The following is a 19,591-nucleotide window of genomic DNA, read 5'->3' as shown; positions in this document are numbered from 1 at the left end:
AGAGAGAACACAAGTTACAGCTAGTACACACAGTACATTACTATACTATTACATAGATATGTTTACATGATTACATTTACATGAGTACATTTACATGATTACATTTACATGAGTACATTTACATGATTACATTTACATGAGTACGTTCGCATAGATAATATATGATGAGTTATTATTACATTTCATATGTATAGGTTTTGTTATATAATCCTCATTCTTATCTTTACCTTGTGATACAATCACATAATCGACGAGATAGATTGGATTTAATATCCTAGTACCAAAGGATACGTTGCGGGATTAACCATTCCTAGAATCTCTGTTAGCTACAGAGGTAAAAGCACATCCATGGATGTCAACGGTTGATACCATTACAGGTATACCTTAAGGGACTAACTATTCCTATACCCAGCTGTTAGCAACAGAGGTAAATGTACATCTAAAGATGTCTTCAGTTAACACTGTTAGTTACCCTAGTACCAAAGGGTAATACTTAGGTTATTTATATTATTACCTTTATCTTGTGACCCGTTCACATAATCGATGAGGTGAATTATATTTGAGTATCCTAGTACCAAAGGATACAATGTCTTATAATAATAATAATAGTAGCACAGTCGGGTCTTGGGAGAAGGCTACATTTAAAACAGTTGGGTCTTGGTAGAAGACTACATTCAGAACAGTTAAGTGTTGGTAGAAGACTACGTTTAGAACAGTTTGGTCTTGGTAGAAGACTCCCTCTTATAATAGTAGGAATCATAGGGATTTCTAGGGTTTTTCAAACGTTTACAGTTGTTTTACAAACATTTTCATACTTACATGAACTTTCTTTCAAAACATTTTCAAGTCTTTCATTACATGTCATACAAATACTTACATACAAATTAAGACACATTAATACTTATGATCTCACCAGCTTTAAAGTTGATACTCTCTTTCAAAATAACTTGTATCCTCAGGTCAACGATAGACAGGTACCAATGCAAGGTGTAGAGAAGATGGAGCTCGTTCAAGACTCATCTTTCATTTTGATTATATTTTAGTGTCTATTATAATTTGACAGAACACACTTGTATTAAGATTATATTATTAATGCAATGGATGATGTTGTTGCTTGTTTACTACTTTTCATTGTTGTGATACTGTACATGACGTCCTCCGCCCCAGAACGTTTCTCCCGTTCATGGTTTTGGGGTGTGGCAGATTGGTATCAGAGCATTGTTTATAGTGAATTAAGTATATCAACCCATAAAAGATATACTAACTATAAATACATAGGGATTAAAAATACTCTGACCAGGAGTTTATATTTTAAATAGTAAAATATTTAATTTAGTATACGTGCCTGCATTCATGCTAAAATCAGTGTCACTAGGACAGTACAAAAGAATTACGATTGTTGGGCAACACAGGTGGACTTAGAGACGTATAGTCAAAACTGGGAAGATCTAGCCTGATCAACTATATTATCCGAGAGTTGACTAGCATGTGCCTAAGTGTAGTTGTGTTATTGCAACAAGTCTAAAATCTTACCAACAATACCACAATGAGAACAGTAGAACATAACTTTAAACTTAAAATACTATAGGAGTATTTGGTGTTACTATAAATACTTTATACTTGAGAACTAAAATGGGATCTTCATTACTAAGTTGATAGTTGCTAAGTGGATACACTAAGGCTATATGTAATTAGGATGCTATAGACTTAGAATCTATGAAAATTTTACTTTACCCCTGTTCTGTGTGAATTTGGAGTTAAGGTCACTTATTCTAAGGCCTATCCTGTTTCGATTACATATAACTGGTATGCACTTCACAAATAGCGATGTAAATAATGAAGATTTTCTGAATAATTATCTAGATAGTTCGTCTAATAATTATTTTCTTACCCCAATTCTCGTGTAGATAACGTGGCTAGACTCCATCCCCACGGCAACCAGTATCTTCCGAACGAAGTCATTGTTGGTTGGTTTGGAGAAGAACCAAAGAATGATCATCCTATCCCTTTGAATGATCACCATGATGAAGACCTTTCGGACAGTGCTAACTCCGAACCCGAGGTTGAGAACATACCCCAGGCAGCTCTCGTTCCAATTACTAACCCTTGTCCGACTTTTCATGGTCCGACGCCTTAGTGGGTGGAATGCTTGGAAACATGGAGCCAAGGACATGATCAGCCCATGTCATTTAATGACGACCGAAGCTTTTATGACCTGAGCAATGGGAGCTCAGCAGACAGAATCTTGCCAATCTTGGTCCGCAGAGTGGCCCGAAATGAAATTCAAGGCAAGACAACCCTACATTAGATCACAGAAGTTGTTGCCGATGCGAGAATGCATACCCTCCGCACCATTTGTCTAGAAGATGCTCGTGAGAGATCTGAGAGAAACCATGAAACCCTGCTGCAAGGACTGGCAGTATCACGAGCCGAAGTCATAGAGCTCTGAGTACGCCAGAGGGTGTACGAAGGACACCTAGTTGATGTAGAACGTCAACTGGCTGAACTGAGAGTTCACCAAGGGAATGACCGTCGCCAATAGTAGATGCCTTACTTTATTTCCTTGTTAAAATCATTGTTTTCTGTCTATGCCCGATGTGGCATTTTCTATGAAACTATCTGGTACTGTAAGTACTTTTGGTTAGGTCTTTATGCTGTCAAGGACTATCTTCTCTTGATATGATGTAAGACCTTTTACAAGGTCATTCTCTCGAACTTTTACGTGATGAATATCAAAGATATTGATAGTCGGCTAACTTTTGTGTCATTCTTTATTCAAGTACTCTTATCATACTTTCATTGGAGTCTATCTGAAACATGCTTTAGTCAAGTCATTTGACTATAGTAATTTAGCTCCGGAGACATTTCCAAGTCTCTTTTAGTGGTTGGATCATGTTATTCACCAACCAACGATACCTCGGCTTGAACAACAAACGTCATGAGACCATTCTACAAACTCACTTCCACTCAGTACTAGGACTACATCATAGGGATGTAGGTCAAACCTTCGCGAACATATGATATGTGCATAATTGGTTAATTATTTAATACACATTTTTATTCATTTTTAACTAATTATGTGAAAATTATGGACAAAAGGTACTTAATATTGTTTAAATTTTGTTTTCAGTCCAAAAGACATGCTTGGGAGTGAAAGGGAACAAGGGAAAGCAATTGAAGACCAAAGAATGAAGATTGAGGAACAAAAGCCCATCTACTCGGCGAGTACACGAGTATACTCGGCGAGTCCAGCAGAATATTCCAGAAGATAGCCACGACTCCTGATTTAAGACAGATAACATCGAGTCTACTCGGCGAGTTGGGTCTGCTACTCACCGAGTACCCCCTGTTTTGAGATATCTATAAAAATCAAGCCTTTATCCGATGGGACTACTTTTCTGGCGATTTTTGAAGATCCTTCTGTGATTGAGAACCCTGGAAGACGCTGAGGAATTCTAATCTTCAACCTTTTGAAGAATTGAAGCAACTAGGTTAATCATTCCACTTAGATTTAGGATTTGAGTATGTTTAATCTAGTTAAACTTGTTTTTATGTGTTATTTTACTGCAACTATGAGCTAATTTCGTTTTTGTTTCTGTTTGGGGAATACCAAGGAACTCCTATGGTTTAATTCCTAGTTTTTGATTAATTGTTTATTGGTGATCTATTAAATTAAGTTTGTTAAAGAACCTTATGCATTACTCACGATTATTTTCTGTTAATTGGAAGACAATTAAGCTGCATGAACATCTCTTAGTTGTTAACCTCATATGTCTATGTGAACACTGACTTATATGCTTAGGAATAATGATTATGAAACTAAGATTAATGAGACAATAATTAGATTAATGTGTGAGCTTGTTTGAGAAACCATCAAATAAGAGGTTAATTGAATTACTAAATTGATGAACCACTGCAAATCTTATTTAATCCAAATTATTAATGTAGGGAATTAATTAGTTTAAACACTTGATCACCGCTTAAATTAGTTAATTGTCTAAGGGCTAGGAGTAATGAATATGAACCTAACCACTATAATTGGTAGACAATAACAATCAATCTATCATAAATACAAATAACCATAGGAGTGAATTGGTTGAACCTAAATAGAAACATCTTTATCAAATTTGGTGAATTAGTTGTTTGCTTTAGTTATTTAGTTAATTAAGTGTTGCTTAAGTTTCTAGTCTAGTAAAACTAGAAGAAAAACCTTTTACTTTCATTATTTGTTTTAGTTAAAATTAGTTATTAGTTTAATTTTCCGTTCCCTAAGTTCGATACCTTATTTACTAAACTATACCACTAAAAGACAGGTTCACTGCCTTTGTGTGCTAAATATATTAATAAAAGTAGGGATAAAACAAGTGCATTTTACACACATCAAGTTTTTGGCGCCGTTGCCAGGGAACGATTCTAAATAATTAATCTAATTCCTAATTTTTTCGATCCTTTGTGTGAGTTTACTTGCATAAAGTTATTTTATTGCAGTTTAGTAGTTAGTAATTAGGTTTTAGTATGTGTTTTAGTTTTAATATTAAGTTTATAATTTTTTCAAAAACACACTGGTACTCGCCGAGTGCAGTCGCACCTACTCGGCGAGTACAAGCGTATTCAACAGTTAATTTTCGATTTTTTTAGTACATTTTTTTTGTTCTTTTTACACTTTTATTCTGTTTATTTCAGGACTTCCATGACCAGAGGATCAAACACCCCGCTGGTACCCCCGTTTGAAGATCCCGAAACCGCATTGAAAAGAAACAAAGGAAAGGACGTGGAGAGTTCGAGTACACCAAAGAAGTCACCCTTGTCCAATTTGAAGACTGTTTTTGGGAAAAAGAAGAGCAGCAAATCAGGAGCATCCAGCGCTTCCTTAGTAATCGACGAACCGGCGAAGGAAGATATCGAGTACGAGACCGAGGAAGAAGAGGACCCGACATACGAGCACGAAACCAAGTCCGAGGAAGAGTTAGCTATCACAATGGCTAACATTGATGAAATCCCCATGGGAGAATGGAAGAAGAGGATGCGAGACGACACTGGCCCGGGACTTGTGCAACCCGCAATTCCCGCGACTGCTACCTTCGAGCTAAAGGGTCATATCCTAGCTTTACTTAAAGAAATACCTTTTTATGGAAATGACCATGAAGATTCCTAAAAACATTTGGATGAAGTCAATGATGTAGCTGATTACTTCAATGTTCCAAATGTGCCCCGCGAGACTCAGCTACTTCGTATGCTTCCGGTGACATTCAAAGGTGCTGCAAAAGACTGGCTCAAGTTACTTCCCCCCGGATCAGTCACCACTTGGGCCAAGATGAAAGAAGAATTCATTGATCACTTTTGCCCACCTTCCAAGATAGCCAAGTTGAAGAAGGCCATTGCTAACTTTGAACAACATGCTGGAGAGTCGCTATATGAAGCATGGGAGAGGTACAAGAGCTTACTAAGAACCTGCCCACACCATGACCTAAATAGCCAGCAAGAAGTATCCATCTTCTATGATGGAGTCAATGTCACAACCTGGCAGTTACTAGACTCACAAGGCCCGCTCACAAAGAAGCCACCCCCAGTGATAAAAGAATTGATTGAAGAATTCTCTAAACACTCTAGAGAATACCACAACCCTAGGCATGATGTCACTAGGGGAGCCGCTTATGCAGCTACTGAAGACTTATCCGCGGTCATGGCTATGCTAAAAACCATGGATAGGAGGATGGATAAGATGGATCAAACAATCCATGCTATTCGGGTGGGTTGTGAAAACTGCAATGGTCCTCACCTCACTAGAGACTGTGATTTAGATGAGAATGGCAACAAGAAGCCGCAAGTATGTTACTCAAGTGGAGACCAATTTGATGAAGATTGGCGCAAGCAAAAGAAAGAGTGGCTCCCTTATGAAGAGTACAAGAAATCCAAGGAGGAAAGGTTTAGGCAAAAACGGAGAGGGTTCTACCAAAAGGAGGAGCCGGTGCAAGTGGGAAAGCCAAGCTTGGAAGAAATGCTCACCAAATTTGTAGCTGCCTCAGAAAAAAGACATAGTGATCATGATGCTACAATTCAAGAAACAAGGACCATGCTTAGGAACCAGCAAGCATCTATGCACAATATAGAGACGCAGCTTGGTCAACTAGCTCAACAAATCAACCAAAGGTCACCGGGCGAACTTCCTAGCAAAACGGAAAATAACCCACGAGGCGCGCACATAAACATAGTCACAACAAGAAGTGGGAAGATAATCACTCCCCTGGCACCTATTCAGACCGAGACATCCAAGAAATCACAGAAGGAGGAGGCAGAAAAGCAAGCAGAGAACCAAGACATACAATCTGACAGCCCAACTCGCCGAGTAACACGTATGGACTCAGCGAGTACATCACAAAATCCCACCAAGCAGATTCCTGAAAAACTTTACCAGCCTCCAATGCCATACCCAACCCGAGCTAAGAAGGAGAAGCAGGAAGAGGAGTATTAGAAGTTTATAGATCATATTAAGACTCTTCAAATCAACATACCCTTCATTGAAGCCGTCATGCAAATGCCCAAGTATGCAAAGTTCCTTAAGGAACATCTCACTAATAGAAGGAAGATGGAAGAAGTGAAGAAGGTAGTACTCAATGAAAACTACTCAGCTGCTATGCTAAATAAGCTACCAAAGAAGAAAGGTGATCCGGGGAGTTTGACTCTACCTTGCCAATTTGGCAACTTGACCACCATTCATGCCTTAGCTGATTCGGGAGCAAGTGTGAATCTAATGCCATATTCGTTCTTTAAGAAGCTGGATCTCCCGGAACCAAGGCCAATTCGCATGGCAATACACTTGGCAAACAAAACAATCACCTTCCCAAGAGGCATATGCGAAGACATACTAGTCAAGGTGGACAGATTCATCTTTCCCGCTGATTTTATCATTCTAGACATGGAGGCGGATCCACAAGTGCCAATCATCCTTGGAAGACCTTTCCTCAACACGGCAAGTGCTATAGTAGACATGAGGGACTCAAAACTCACCTTGAGGGTAGGAGAAGATTCTGTCACATTTGGGGTGGACCAAGCTATGAAGTATTCAAGGAACAGTGACGACACAACATTCTCAATCGATATGTTAGACGAATTATTGGAGGAATGCATAACTAAAGATTCCATCAAGTTCACAACTCAGGATGATGAATTTGATCCAGAAAAAGACTTGATGGAAATTGAAAGACTGTTGGAAGAAGCCGACTATGAAGAATTGGTGAAGAACACTGACAGTCCTACTCGCCGAGTAGAACCGATCTACTCGCCGAGTACCTCTGAAGGAAAGGCAGAAGTCGTGAATACAGCCACAAACTCGCCGAGTACCCTACCTGCACTCGGCAAGTCCAACAGTCAGAACCAAAAATCGGAGCTTAAAACTTTACCAAATCATTTGGAGTATGCTTTTCTCGAAGAAGGCAACCAAAAGCCAGTAATTATAACCTCTGACCTGACCAATTATGAAAAAGAAGAGCTCGTGCAAGTGTTGAAGAAGCAGAAACAAGCCATAGCATGGAGCATCACCGACATCAAGGGAATAAGTCCATCCTATTGCTCCCACAAGATCAATCTGGAAGAAGGAGCAAAGCCAGTTGTACAGCACCAAAGAAGACTAAACCCGAATATGCAAGAAGTAGTCAAGAAGGAAGTGGTCAAACTCTTAGATGCGGGAATCATATATTCCATTTCCGACAGTCCATGGGTGAGTCCGGTCCAAGTGGTGCCCAAGAAAGGAGGGATGACGGTCATAACCAACGAAAAGAATGAGCTAATTCCGACACGAACGGTAACCGGTTGGAGAGTGTGCATCAATTATCGAAAGCTAAATGATGCCACTCGTAAAGACCATTTTCCCTTACCTTTTAATTATCAAATGTTAGAAAGATTATTGGGCCATAGCTACTACTGCTTTCTAGATGGATTTTCGGGGTATTTTCAAATACCCATAGACCCAATGGACCAAGAAAAGACCACATTCACTTGCCCATGTGGGACTTTTGCTTATAGACGCATTCCTTTTGGGTTATGCAATGCACCCGCGACTTTTCAAAGGTGTATGACAGCTATATTCCATGATATGGTGGAAAAATTCATGGAAGTTTTTATGGACGATTTTTCCGTTTGTGGATCATCTTTCCATGATTGTCTCACTAATCTTGATTTAATGCTTGCTAGGTGTGAAAAAACCGACTTGGTACTCAATTGGGAGAAATGCCATTTTATGGTCAAGGAGGGTATAGTGTTGGGCCACAAGATTTCCAAAATAGGGATTGAAGGGGATAGGGCAAAGATAGACACTATTGCCAAATTACCCCCACCAACTAATGTGAAGGGCATTAGGAGTTTTCTAGGACACGCGGGTTTTTACCGGCGTTTCATAAAAGATTTTTCCAAAATAACTAGACCTCTAACACAATTACTACTAAAAGATGCACCATTTAATTTCACTAAAGAGTGTTTAGAGGCATTTGAATTTTTAAAAGAAAAACTAACTAATGCCCCGATCATTATTGCACCAAATTGGAACTTACCTTTCGAGATTATGTGTGATTCTAGTGACTATGCATTAGGAGCTGTCCTTGGTCAAAGGGTTGATAAGCACTTTCAACCCATATATTATGCTAGCAAGACTCTAAACCCAGCCCAAGAAAATTACACCATCACTGAAAAAGAATTATTAGCTATGGTGTATGCCTTTGACAAATTCCGCCCTTATTTAGTTTTATCTAAAACTACTGTTTTTATTGACCACTCGGCTATCAAGTATTTGTTTTCCAAACAGGATGCCAAGCCAAGACTGATACGATGGGTGCTACTTCTTCAAGAATTTGACATAGAGATACGAGACAAGAAGGGAATGGAGAATGTAGCAGCTAACCACTTGTCAAGGCTTGAGAACCCGCAATTGGAAGAAGATAAAGTTGGAGACGACTTCCCGGACGAGTACATTATGGTGACAATGGGAGAAGAGCCATGGTTCGCGGGCATAGCTAATTATTTAGCTACAAAATACATCCCGAAAGACTTTAGCAGTCAACAAAAGAAGAAATTATTTGTTGAATTAAAATATTACTTTTGGGATGAGCCATACCTCTTCCGAAGCTGTGCGGATGGAATCATACGAAGATGCGTATTCGGGAAGGAAAGCCGGAAAATACTAGAGCATTGTCATAGCGGGCCCACGGGTGGACATCATGGAGCACACTACACGGGGAAGAAGATCTTTGACATTGGGTTTTATTGGCCCACAATTTTTAAAGATGCAACCCAATTTGTCAAAGAATGTGATGCTTGTCAAAGGGTGGGAAACATTTCATCTCGAAATGAAATGCCACAACATAGTATCCAAGTATGCGAGGTGTTCGATGTGTGGGGAATTGACTTCATGGGACCATTTCCCATGTCTAAAGGAAACAAATACATACTAGTGGTGGTGGATTACGTATCCAAATGGGCGGAAGCACAAGCATTACCAACGAATGATGGACGGGTGGTAGTACGGTTTTTAAAGAAACTATTTTCACGATTTGGAGTCCCGAAAGCCCTTATAAGTGACCGAGGCACACATTTTGCCAATGATCAATTGGAAAAGGTGTTAAAGAAATATGGGGTTACCCATAAGTTTTCCACATCATACCATCCACAAACTAGTGGACAAACCGAAGTGACAAATCGAGCCTTAAAGCGAATTTTACAGAAATCGGTGGGGAGCAATCGCAAGGAATGGTCGGATAAGCTAGATGATGCACTTTGGGCCTTTCGTACAGCTTTCAAAACACCTATTGGTACCACACCATATAGGTTAGTTTATGCAAAGCAATGCCATTTACCGGTGGAGCTAGAACATAAGGCGTTTTGGGCTTTAAAGAGTTGTACCTTCAACATGGATGAACTAAAGAGAAACCGGTTAATGCAAATGAATGCTCTTGAGGCACTGAGGAATGAGGCATACTCTAGTTCATGGCTTTATAAAGAGAAGACCAAGATGTGGCATGACAAAAGGATTAAAGATAAAGACATTCATGAAGGCCAAAAAGTGTTGCTCTTCAACTCAAGACTAAAGCTTTTCTCGGGAAAACTCAAGTCAAGGTGGGATGGTCCTTTTCTAGTGAAGAAGGTGTTTCCACATGGTGCTATAGAGCTATTATCAATAGATGGCATGCCTTTCAAGGTCAATGGTCATAGGGTTAAAAAATATGAAGAAGGAGTCCCCCGAAATGAAGGAATGGAAGAGTTGCTGTTGTTGGAAGGGATTGCAACCACGTAGAAGGGGAGGAGTCCAACTAACGACTCCCTAAAAAGAAGCGCTTCTCGAGAGGCAACCCGAGTTTCAAGTTTGCATTTTCTTTCCTTTTTTTTATTTTCATTATTTTTTTTCTTTCTACATCTATTTTTGAGAACACAACTGCTTGAGGACAAGCAATGCCTAAAGTGTGGGGTGGATGGTTTAAAAAATGAGAAAATACATAAATTCTTTAAAATTGTCACAAATGTTTTTCAATCTGTAAGGTTTACTCGCCGAGTAGGACCGTATACTCGGCGAGGACCTGCCCGAGTAACCCGAAAAAACGCATAACTGCATATGTACTCGGCGAGTAGGTCCTTTCTACTCGGCGAATAGCCTATTTACACGGGTGAAATATAGGTCTGTAAAAAAGAGGGTTTTTACCCATTTCACTTCATACTCACCGTGCACAGCAAATCCTCGAGCAGCCCAGGCGGTTTTCGCGATTTCGTCCAATCTCTCCGATTTTCTACTCGATTCTCGTCATTCAACCAAAAAGGTAACATCTCTACACTATAAATTCGTTAAAGGTTCGATCTTTATCGTAGATTTGCCCCAATTTTGCTTGATTTCGGATTTGGGGGTTTCCTCAAATTCTAGGGTTTCGAATTAGCCATGAATTAGGTAATATTAGGATGATTTTCTTTATGATTTATGGTTAGATAGGTCATTACAACAAACCCCTGTGGAAAATTTGGACTTTTGGACACTATACACAGGTCCGAGATTATACAGTCCCGATGTTCATCCTACTCGCTGAGTAGGTCGTGTACTCGGCGAGTAGATGACTATTCAGACCCAATTTCTTTGTTTTTAATTACTGGGTATTGTTTGTTGGTGTGTCTTTTGGTGTTTGTATGCAGGAACCATGGCCAGAAGGGGGCAGTCTTCGCGTGGGGGAAGCCAAAGTGATATTCCATGGCTTTCTTTTCAACACATAACTTCTAAGTCATCCCAAACAAGGGCTAGAAACAGATTGGAGGCCCTCAAGCAGAAGGAAATTCATCTACCAAACGCGGTTCATTGGGGTTGGCTGGGCAATGTAGGGTTGGAGGAGAAGCTTACACCTTATTTGGTGAAAGAATGCAGTTTGGGGTACACCACCATCACGTGTGATGGGTGGTTACAATTGTTCAAAATTCAAGAGTCCGTGTATGTTGAGTTGTGCTGGGAATTTTTCGCTACCATCTCATTCCGAGGTGGTAGTGAGTACTACAATCCTACAATAATCTCTTTTTCTTTGGGCGGGGAGCTGCGACAATGCAGCGTTGTTGAGTTCTCTTGGAGGTTGGGGATCTATGATCAGAGCATGATGATGACGGAAGATTTTGAGGCATTCTTGGAAAACTGCCATAAAGAACTTCCCGAAGCAGTGGTGGCCTCGACATGGTGGAATACGATCGCCAACCGAGGGCATTGCATAAAATAAGTGTGGGGTAGGGGGTTGGTCACATGTCACATAAATAGAAAACTTTGAATCTTAATTTAGGCAAATAAAAAAAAATTAGGCTAAAAGTGAAATTAGGATTCCATGTTAGAATTGTGTTGATAATTGCATGAAAACCCAAATGTTTAGTTGAGCCTATATACGTTCTAGTGCATTTGTTGCTTCCTTATTCCAGTGAAATCATGGGACAAAAACACGACCCCGCTCGGCCCGAGGGATGCAATATGTTTAGCAGCCTAAACTTGAAATGTATCCAGGAAAATTGTTATCATTAGCCAATAAAGTTTGAGATTGAGCGCCCCTGCTTAAGCATGTAGGGATTTGAGTGAAAAAAGAGAGGTACATGTAAAAAAAAGAGAGAATTACAAGAAAAATTGTAAGAATTTTGGAGCAAATAAAGTGAAGATCAAAAGATCAAAATTCCAAGAAATTCAAAAAGTTGAAGATACCAAAAATCAAACAATAAAGGTGGTGAATTCAAAGAGATCAAAGATCAAATTATCAAAGGAAGTGAAGAATTCCAAAAGAGCTCCATAGTGGTATCGAAACGTTGTAATTCTAGATTATGTATGCTTGGGTTGCTCAAATAAAAACACCTTGAGGGTAAGAGGTTTTCTGCGGATGGATTCAGAGGGTTGCATAAAATGAGCATAGTTCGGGATAAGTGGGCAAGTGTGTATGAGGATTGTGAGTATTTGGAGTATGGGAGGTCCTTAGGAAAAATTTTAGACACAAATGCATGCGTTACGGTCATGGCATAATGGCTGGGTTAGATTGGAGTTGTCATATTTGATTTTAATATGTTTAAAATTTAGTTTTGCTTGGGGGCAAGCAAAAGTCAAGTGTGGGGTATTTTGATATGTGCATAATTGGTTAATTATTTAATACACGTTTTTATTCATTTTTAACTAATTATGTTAAAAATATGGACAAAAGGTACTTAATATTGTTTAAATTTTGTTTTCAGTCCAAAAGACATGCTTGGGAGTGAAAGGGAACAAGGGAAAGCAATTGAAAACCAAAGAACGAAGATTGAGGAACAAAAGCCCATCTACTCGGCGACTACACGAGTATACTCGGCGAGTCCAGCAGAATATTCCAGAAGATAGCCACGACTCCTGATTTAAGACGGTTAACAACGAGTCTACTCGGCGAGTTGGGTCTGCTACTCGCCGAGTACCCCCTGTTTTGATATATCTATAAAAATCAAGCCTTTATCCGATGGGACTACTTTTCTGGCGATTTTTGAAGATCCTTCTGTGATTGAGAACCCTGGAAGACGCCGAGGAATTCTAATATTCAACCTTTTGAAGAATTGAAGCAACTAGGTTAATCATTCCACTTAGCTTTAGGATTTGAGTATGTTTAATCTAGTTAAACTTGTTTTTATGTGTGATTTTACTGCAACAATGAGCTAATTTCGTCTTTGTTTCTATTTGGGGAATACCAAGGAACTCCTATGGTTTAATTCTTAGTTTTTGATTAATTGTTTATTGGTGATCTATTAAATTAAGTTTGTTAAAGAACCTTATGCATTACTCACGATTATTTTCTGTTAATTGGAAGACAATTAAGCTGCATGAACATCTCTTAGTTGTTAACCTCATATGTCTATGTGAACACTGACTTATATGCTTAGGAATAATGATTATGAAACTAAGATTAATGAGACAATAATTAGATTAATGTGTGAGCTTGTTTGAGAAACCATCAAATAAGAGGTTAATTGAATTACTAAATTGATGAACCACTGCAAATCTTATTTAATCCAAATTATTAATCTAGGGAATTAATTAGTTTAAACACTTGATCACCGCTTAAATTAGTTAATTGTCTAAGGGCTAGGAGTAATGAATATGAACCTAACCACTATAATTGGTAGACAATAACAATCAATCTATCATAAATACAAATAACCATAGGAGTGAATTGGTTGAACCTAAATAGAAACATCTTTATCAAATTTGGTGAATTAGTTGTTTGCTTTAGTTATTTAGTTAATTAAGTGTTGCTTAAGTTTCTACTCTAGTAAAACTAGAAGAAAAACCTTTTACTTTCATTATTTGTTTTAGTTAAAATTAGTTATTAGTTTAATTTTCCGTTCCCTAGGTTGGATACCTTATTTACTAAACTATACCACTAAAAGACAGGTTCACTGCCTTTGTGTGCTAAATATATTAATAAAAGTAGGGATAAAACAAGTGCATTTTACACACATCAACATACTTCTAATCCGTAGTAGGACTACATCATAGGGATGTAGGTCAAACTCACGAGAAGATACTTCTACTCTTTACTTGAACAATCTAAGTACATCTAGAGTCAACCAGAATCACTCACAAAATCCCTATCTTTCGTGTTACGGAATCATGTCGTCATCCGGAAATAATCCGCCGAGCAACGAAACCCTTATCCTCCATATCGACACCGCTACATTACAAGCTGCAGTAGTAGCTGCTGTGACAACTTTCCTTACACACATTAACTCAGGAAACAAAAGCAAGATTGACAAAGGAGTCGAGAGTTCCGATGGTAGTACCAAACCGGGAAACCAACAAATGGCAACACTCATAGACCAGCAAAGCCGTCATATCAGAACACCGAAGTACTCATGCATGGAGTACCTCATAGTTCTTTTCTTTTCCAAAGAAATCCCCGAAGTACCACTCATACAGTACGTCAAGTTCAAATCCAAAGATCCATATGGTTAATCTATCGCTGAAGAATGTATACATAGGGGTGATATATAATCAAGGTTCTACAGGTTTAGAATTAATGATTCCACTTTAAATTCTTTTTCCTCGATGAGATATGAGCTTAAAGAAGAATCAATTATTCAACTACCTTTTCAATCTTAATTATATACGACTCGTATACACGATATTGTGATCGTTGAACCAAGTATGAATTCTAATATGAACTTCAGGACGGAGACTGCCCAAGACTACGAGTAATCGCATCGTCATGTGAACAAACTTAGAACCCAGTATGACTCCTGTAATCAGATCACCCTACAGTCTAAACACCTACGGAGATACAAGAACAGCCCGGACAACTTATCGAACTACACAGAAATAGAATTGGAAGACTAGGCTTCTCACCCTAGAGAGCTCCGGTCTTATTCTTCCAGAGGTCGACAGATTGCATCATATGTACCTCGGCTATCGAGGACTCCGTCCAAATTTTCCATTAGAAATCGTTGTCTCTGCCTCGCATAGATGAATCGGTTGAGTAAACGTAAGGAAAGAATTACTTTCAGAAATGGACCTGAGATCCGAATATCACCAGTTCGAGTGTTAGGGAAGGATGTCCTGAAGACTACCTTCCGAACTCGATGCGGACACTTCGAGTCCGTAGTAATACCCTTCGGATAAGACCAATACGCCCATAGTATTCATAAGCTAAAATGAGTAGGGTACGTCTTTCTTACTTGGATCAGTTCGTCATTCTCCATGTAACGACTTACTTATCTACCCTCGTAGTAAGAAGGAACCCGCGGAAACATTACCCTCGGAGATACTTTTCGCAAAGTTCTCTGAACACGAGTTTTTGAATTGAAGAGTAAAAATTTCCTAAGACACACTATTAGTATTGTGGAAAGTCTTAAATACTCTGCCAATTTATCAAAATCGTTGAGAATTTGTCGACACCAGAGACACCGACAGGAATTCGCCAAATTCTAGGTCTTACAGTGTGACAACCCGAAGTCGTCCGGTCGTCATAACCCGTTCCGTCGTTAAAAATTCGTCGTCTTAAATTATTTCCGTTTTGTTTCTAAATTAAGTCACTTTGAGTTTGTTTATGACTTAATAGTTGTCGAAACGTATTAGAAACTTGTGGAAATACCCTAACTTATTATTTAGAAAAATAATAATTTATTCCGTCAAGTTATAAAACAATTAAATCGGGTACGACCAAAAAGCCCCGTTTATCGTCAGTATCAGGTAGAATTCCTCCGGGCCACAAACTCAACCCCTATATAAAGGATTGAGTGACATCATTTTGAGGCTTTTACTCTCTCTCTAAAAACTTTCTCTCACTACTCTCTCTCTAGAACTCGAAATTGGTCCAAAAGCCTCCTTTCAAGCCTTAATTTGGTAAGCAATCTACCCTAACTTGTTATCTAACTTGTTTAACATGAAAATTCATGTTTGAAACTTCCAAAAACACCCATGAACAAGTGTTTACGGTCTAGGGATCCTCCTAAAACCGTGAACACCCCTTGAGAGGGTTTTGAAGCCCCAAAACTCCTCCAAATCACTTCTAATGCTTAGATAAGACCTTTAGACTTGCATGCATGAGCTTAGGACCCGAAAATCGCACTAAATGAGGCGTGGACATGAGTTTATAGTCCAAGAACATGCTTGGACCGTAAACCCTCATTCATAGACCTTAAAAACCTTTGAGGGTGTTAGTTTGCCCCTAAACACCTCCAATGAACCTCCATGAATGCATAGAACCTTATAACCCTTCAAGAAATGCACCAAAACATACATAAATAGGACAAACTAGAGTTTACAGTCCAAGAACATTCTTAGACCATAAACTCAACTTCTTAGACCATAAACTCATCTCCTTAGACCATAAACTCTTCAAATGGGTGTTAAAGTGCCTTTAACACCTTGTATGGCTTCGAATTGAACCTAGAACCTTGTATGCTTAACCTTCAACCACAAAAACGCATGATTCATGGAAAAACATGATTTTAAGGTAGTAAACTCATGTGTTTAAGGTAGTAAACTCCCCAAGAGCATCTTCATAAACCGTTAACTCATTTTCCAAGGCCATTTCAAGTCCCAATCACTTCCTAACCATAGAATCAACCTTAGAACTTTCCTTTGTGCATTGTAAGAACATTTAGCATCCAAGAACACACCACCCATGAGTTTACGGCCGTAAACTCATGGGAATATGGTCATAGGACCGTAAACTCCCCTAAGGGATTACTTTTGAAGAGTAAACTCTTTATCTATGCCCTACACACCCTTAGATGCTACCCGGACCACTCCTAACACCTAATTAGAGTGTTTTCACGTCTTGGAGTGTAAAAGCTTATCTAATTAGTGACTTAAAGACTAATTAGATACATTTGTGTATCATTTCATATTACATAGGAACCTCACACGTTTTCAAGCCTCGATCCGACGTTTAGCATCCTAGTCGACACCTTTCCTCGTCTGGTGAGTTCATACCCCTACCCTTTTTCAATGGTTTTTCATTGTTTTCAGGGGGGGGGAATACAAGCAAAAGTACAAGAATATCTTGTACTTAAATTCATTATTTCATTTAAATGGTTTCAATTCTTAATTATATAGTGTTATACTTTATACATTTTAACCAACAATTTAACTTATAGAATTGTTCTTCAAACCTATTTCAATTCTTAATTATATAGTGTTATACTTTATACTTCACAATTGATTGTTCACACTTTTACTGATAGAAGTCATAGAACATTTGTATTGTCCTTAATAAAACACCCCTTAGGATCGAGTGTGAAGGACTGGTATCATTATAACTTAGTCAGTCATAGATACTACTCTCCCTAGACGCGAGAGTAAAGAGTAATCTTAAAGATTGGAGACACGTCCTTTGTAACATGTCCCTTGGCACGAGAGTGGAGAACTATGCATGTAACCAGAATCTCCAGAAGGGAGAACGTGACTTGAGTGTATAGATCTATATGGGACTGACTATCCCGCACCTGGCTGCTAGCTACAGCCGAACCGCAAGGTTCAAGGGTGACAAAAGTCATAAAAAGATACTGACCACGGCTCGAGTCATATCTAGTCTGAAGTATGGTTAAGGACTCGCAATCAAGATTATGAACACTTTGCACGTATTTATTAGTTTTATATGTGTGTTAAAACTAATGCACATTTAAAGGTAATCAGACTTTCAGGAGACTCCACACACACACTTTAAGTATGGTAGATACTTGTACATTACTTTCAAATTCGATAACACTTCACGTACATTTAGGAAAATATAGCATTTTCTTGAGGTAACAGTAGTAGTACGGAACCAGAAACGTGCAACAATTTAAATAACTAAACTTTACAATTCACAAGAACAATCATGTTTTCAGTGTACATCTTTTACATTACATTTTGGATTTAGTAACCAACTTTTAAGAAAATATGGGATTTTCTTGGTGTGAAACTTTTTCTGAAAACAGAAAGGAACTTGTACAATTTCAGAAAACAAAACCGCTTATGAACTCACCAGCTTTATGCTGATTTTCAAACTGCTTGTATTCTCAGGTCCATTTTAGACAGGTACCCAACGATTCTTTTTGGAGAAGACGGAGCGTGTAGAAGACTCATCTCTACTTTTGTCAATATATGTATATATATATATATATATATATATATATATATATATATATGTATATATATATACCTATGTATCATCACTTGGAACACTTTACTTTTGAACAGATGTAAATTCTAATATGTAATATAATGGTTGTTTACTTGCTTACTATGTACATTGGATTTGATACTCAACGTGGAGTCCGCCTTCGGTTTTCGGGGTGTGACAGATTGGTATCAGGGCCCTTGTTTATAGTGAACTAGTATGCCAAACCTTACATGGTCTAAGACTATAAGCATTTAGGGGCCTTAGTGCTCTGAACTAAAAGTATACTATAAAATATAAGTATTTTTAAAAAGCATACTAGTATACCTAACCTTCGAAATCCGTAACTATAAGTAGAACAAAACATAAGTAAATGGGTGATCTACGCTGCGGTTAAACCTGGGCAGTTATGTAGTCGTGTCTAGGATCAATATAGTCTGGCCAACTATATTCATTCGAGACACGACCAACATGTGCTTGGGAGTGACTGTGGTATGCGGCATGCCTAAAACTTACCCAATACCCAAAAAACAAGCCATCGCTGCAACGAATCATGAAATACTATGGGAGTATTTCTCAAGCCAAACCTGTTATAGAAATTCTCATTTCAGCGTTGTTCCTCGATCAATCCCTTAGCGATAGCTAATCTGATTTGTTAACTCTTTCCTGCTTTATTGCTTAATAGAATACCATATATTTGTCTTAATGAGATATCTCCTGTTCCATATCTCTTGATTCAGTTTAGAGGACTTATGATCCTCTCTTTCCTGATCTTATTAGATCAAGATGCCTCCAAGAAAGAGACCCAGCTCAAAGACCAACAACCCTCCACCACCACCTTCTCCTCAAATTGATCTTGTAACGCTTCAGGCAGCTATTTCTGCCGCAGTGACAGCCGCCATGTCACAAAGAAACCCCGGTAGTTCAGGAGGTGGTCCCCAGCCCCAAAACCCAGAAGATAACCAGGGACACCGAAAAGGGAGTTCCTATAAAGACTTCATGAATGCAAAACCCACGTCCTTTGATGGCACTGGAGGTGTCATTTCCCTCACCCGATGGTTCGAGAAGATCGAATCCATCTTTGAAATGTGCGCCTGCTCAGAATCTGACAAGGTAAAGTTTGCCGCCTGCACCTTCATCGATAAAGCCCTGACTTGGTGGAACGGCCGAGTCAAATCCCTAGCTTTACCTGTAGCCAACGCCATGGGTTGGGAAGCAATGAAGGAATTTCTGCTAGCTGAGTACTGCCCTCGGGGAGAAATGCAGAAATTAGAGCACGAACTCTGGAACCTGAAGATGAAGGGTTCTGATATTGTCGCTTACACTTCACGGTTCGATGACTTGGCGCTACTCTGCCCGGGAATGGTTACCTCAGAGAGTAAGAAGGTAGAGAGATTCATCTGGGGGTTGACCCAGCCAACAAAAGGAAACATCTTAGCTGCGAGGCCAGATACATAAGACAGTGCCAAATGCTTAGCACGAAT

General features: G+C 38.9%; 1 non-coding gene across 1 annotated transcript; it reads right to left on the bottom strand.

Annotated features, from left to right (window-relative positions):
- Positions 1–5,362: 5,362 nt before the first annotated feature.
- LOC111911368 (small nucleolar RNA R71) lies at positions 5,363–5,469 on the bottom strand. Its single transcript, XR_002856849.2, has one exon. It is a non-coding gene; the product is annotated as a small nucleolar RNA R71 (small nucleolar RNA).
- Positions 5,470–19,591: the final 14,122 nt, after the last annotated feature.

This window comes from Lactuca sativa, chromosome 3 (genome assembly GCF_002870075.4).
Source record: "Lactuca sativa cultivar Salinas chromosome 3, Lsat_Salinas_v11, whole genome shotgun sequence".
NCBI lineage: Eukaryota > Viridiplantae > Streptophyta > Magnoliopsida > Asterales > Asteraceae > Lactuca > Lactuca sativa.
Note: the sequence above shows the minus strand (reverse complement) of the source record. Positions and strands in the feature narration are given on the sequence as shown.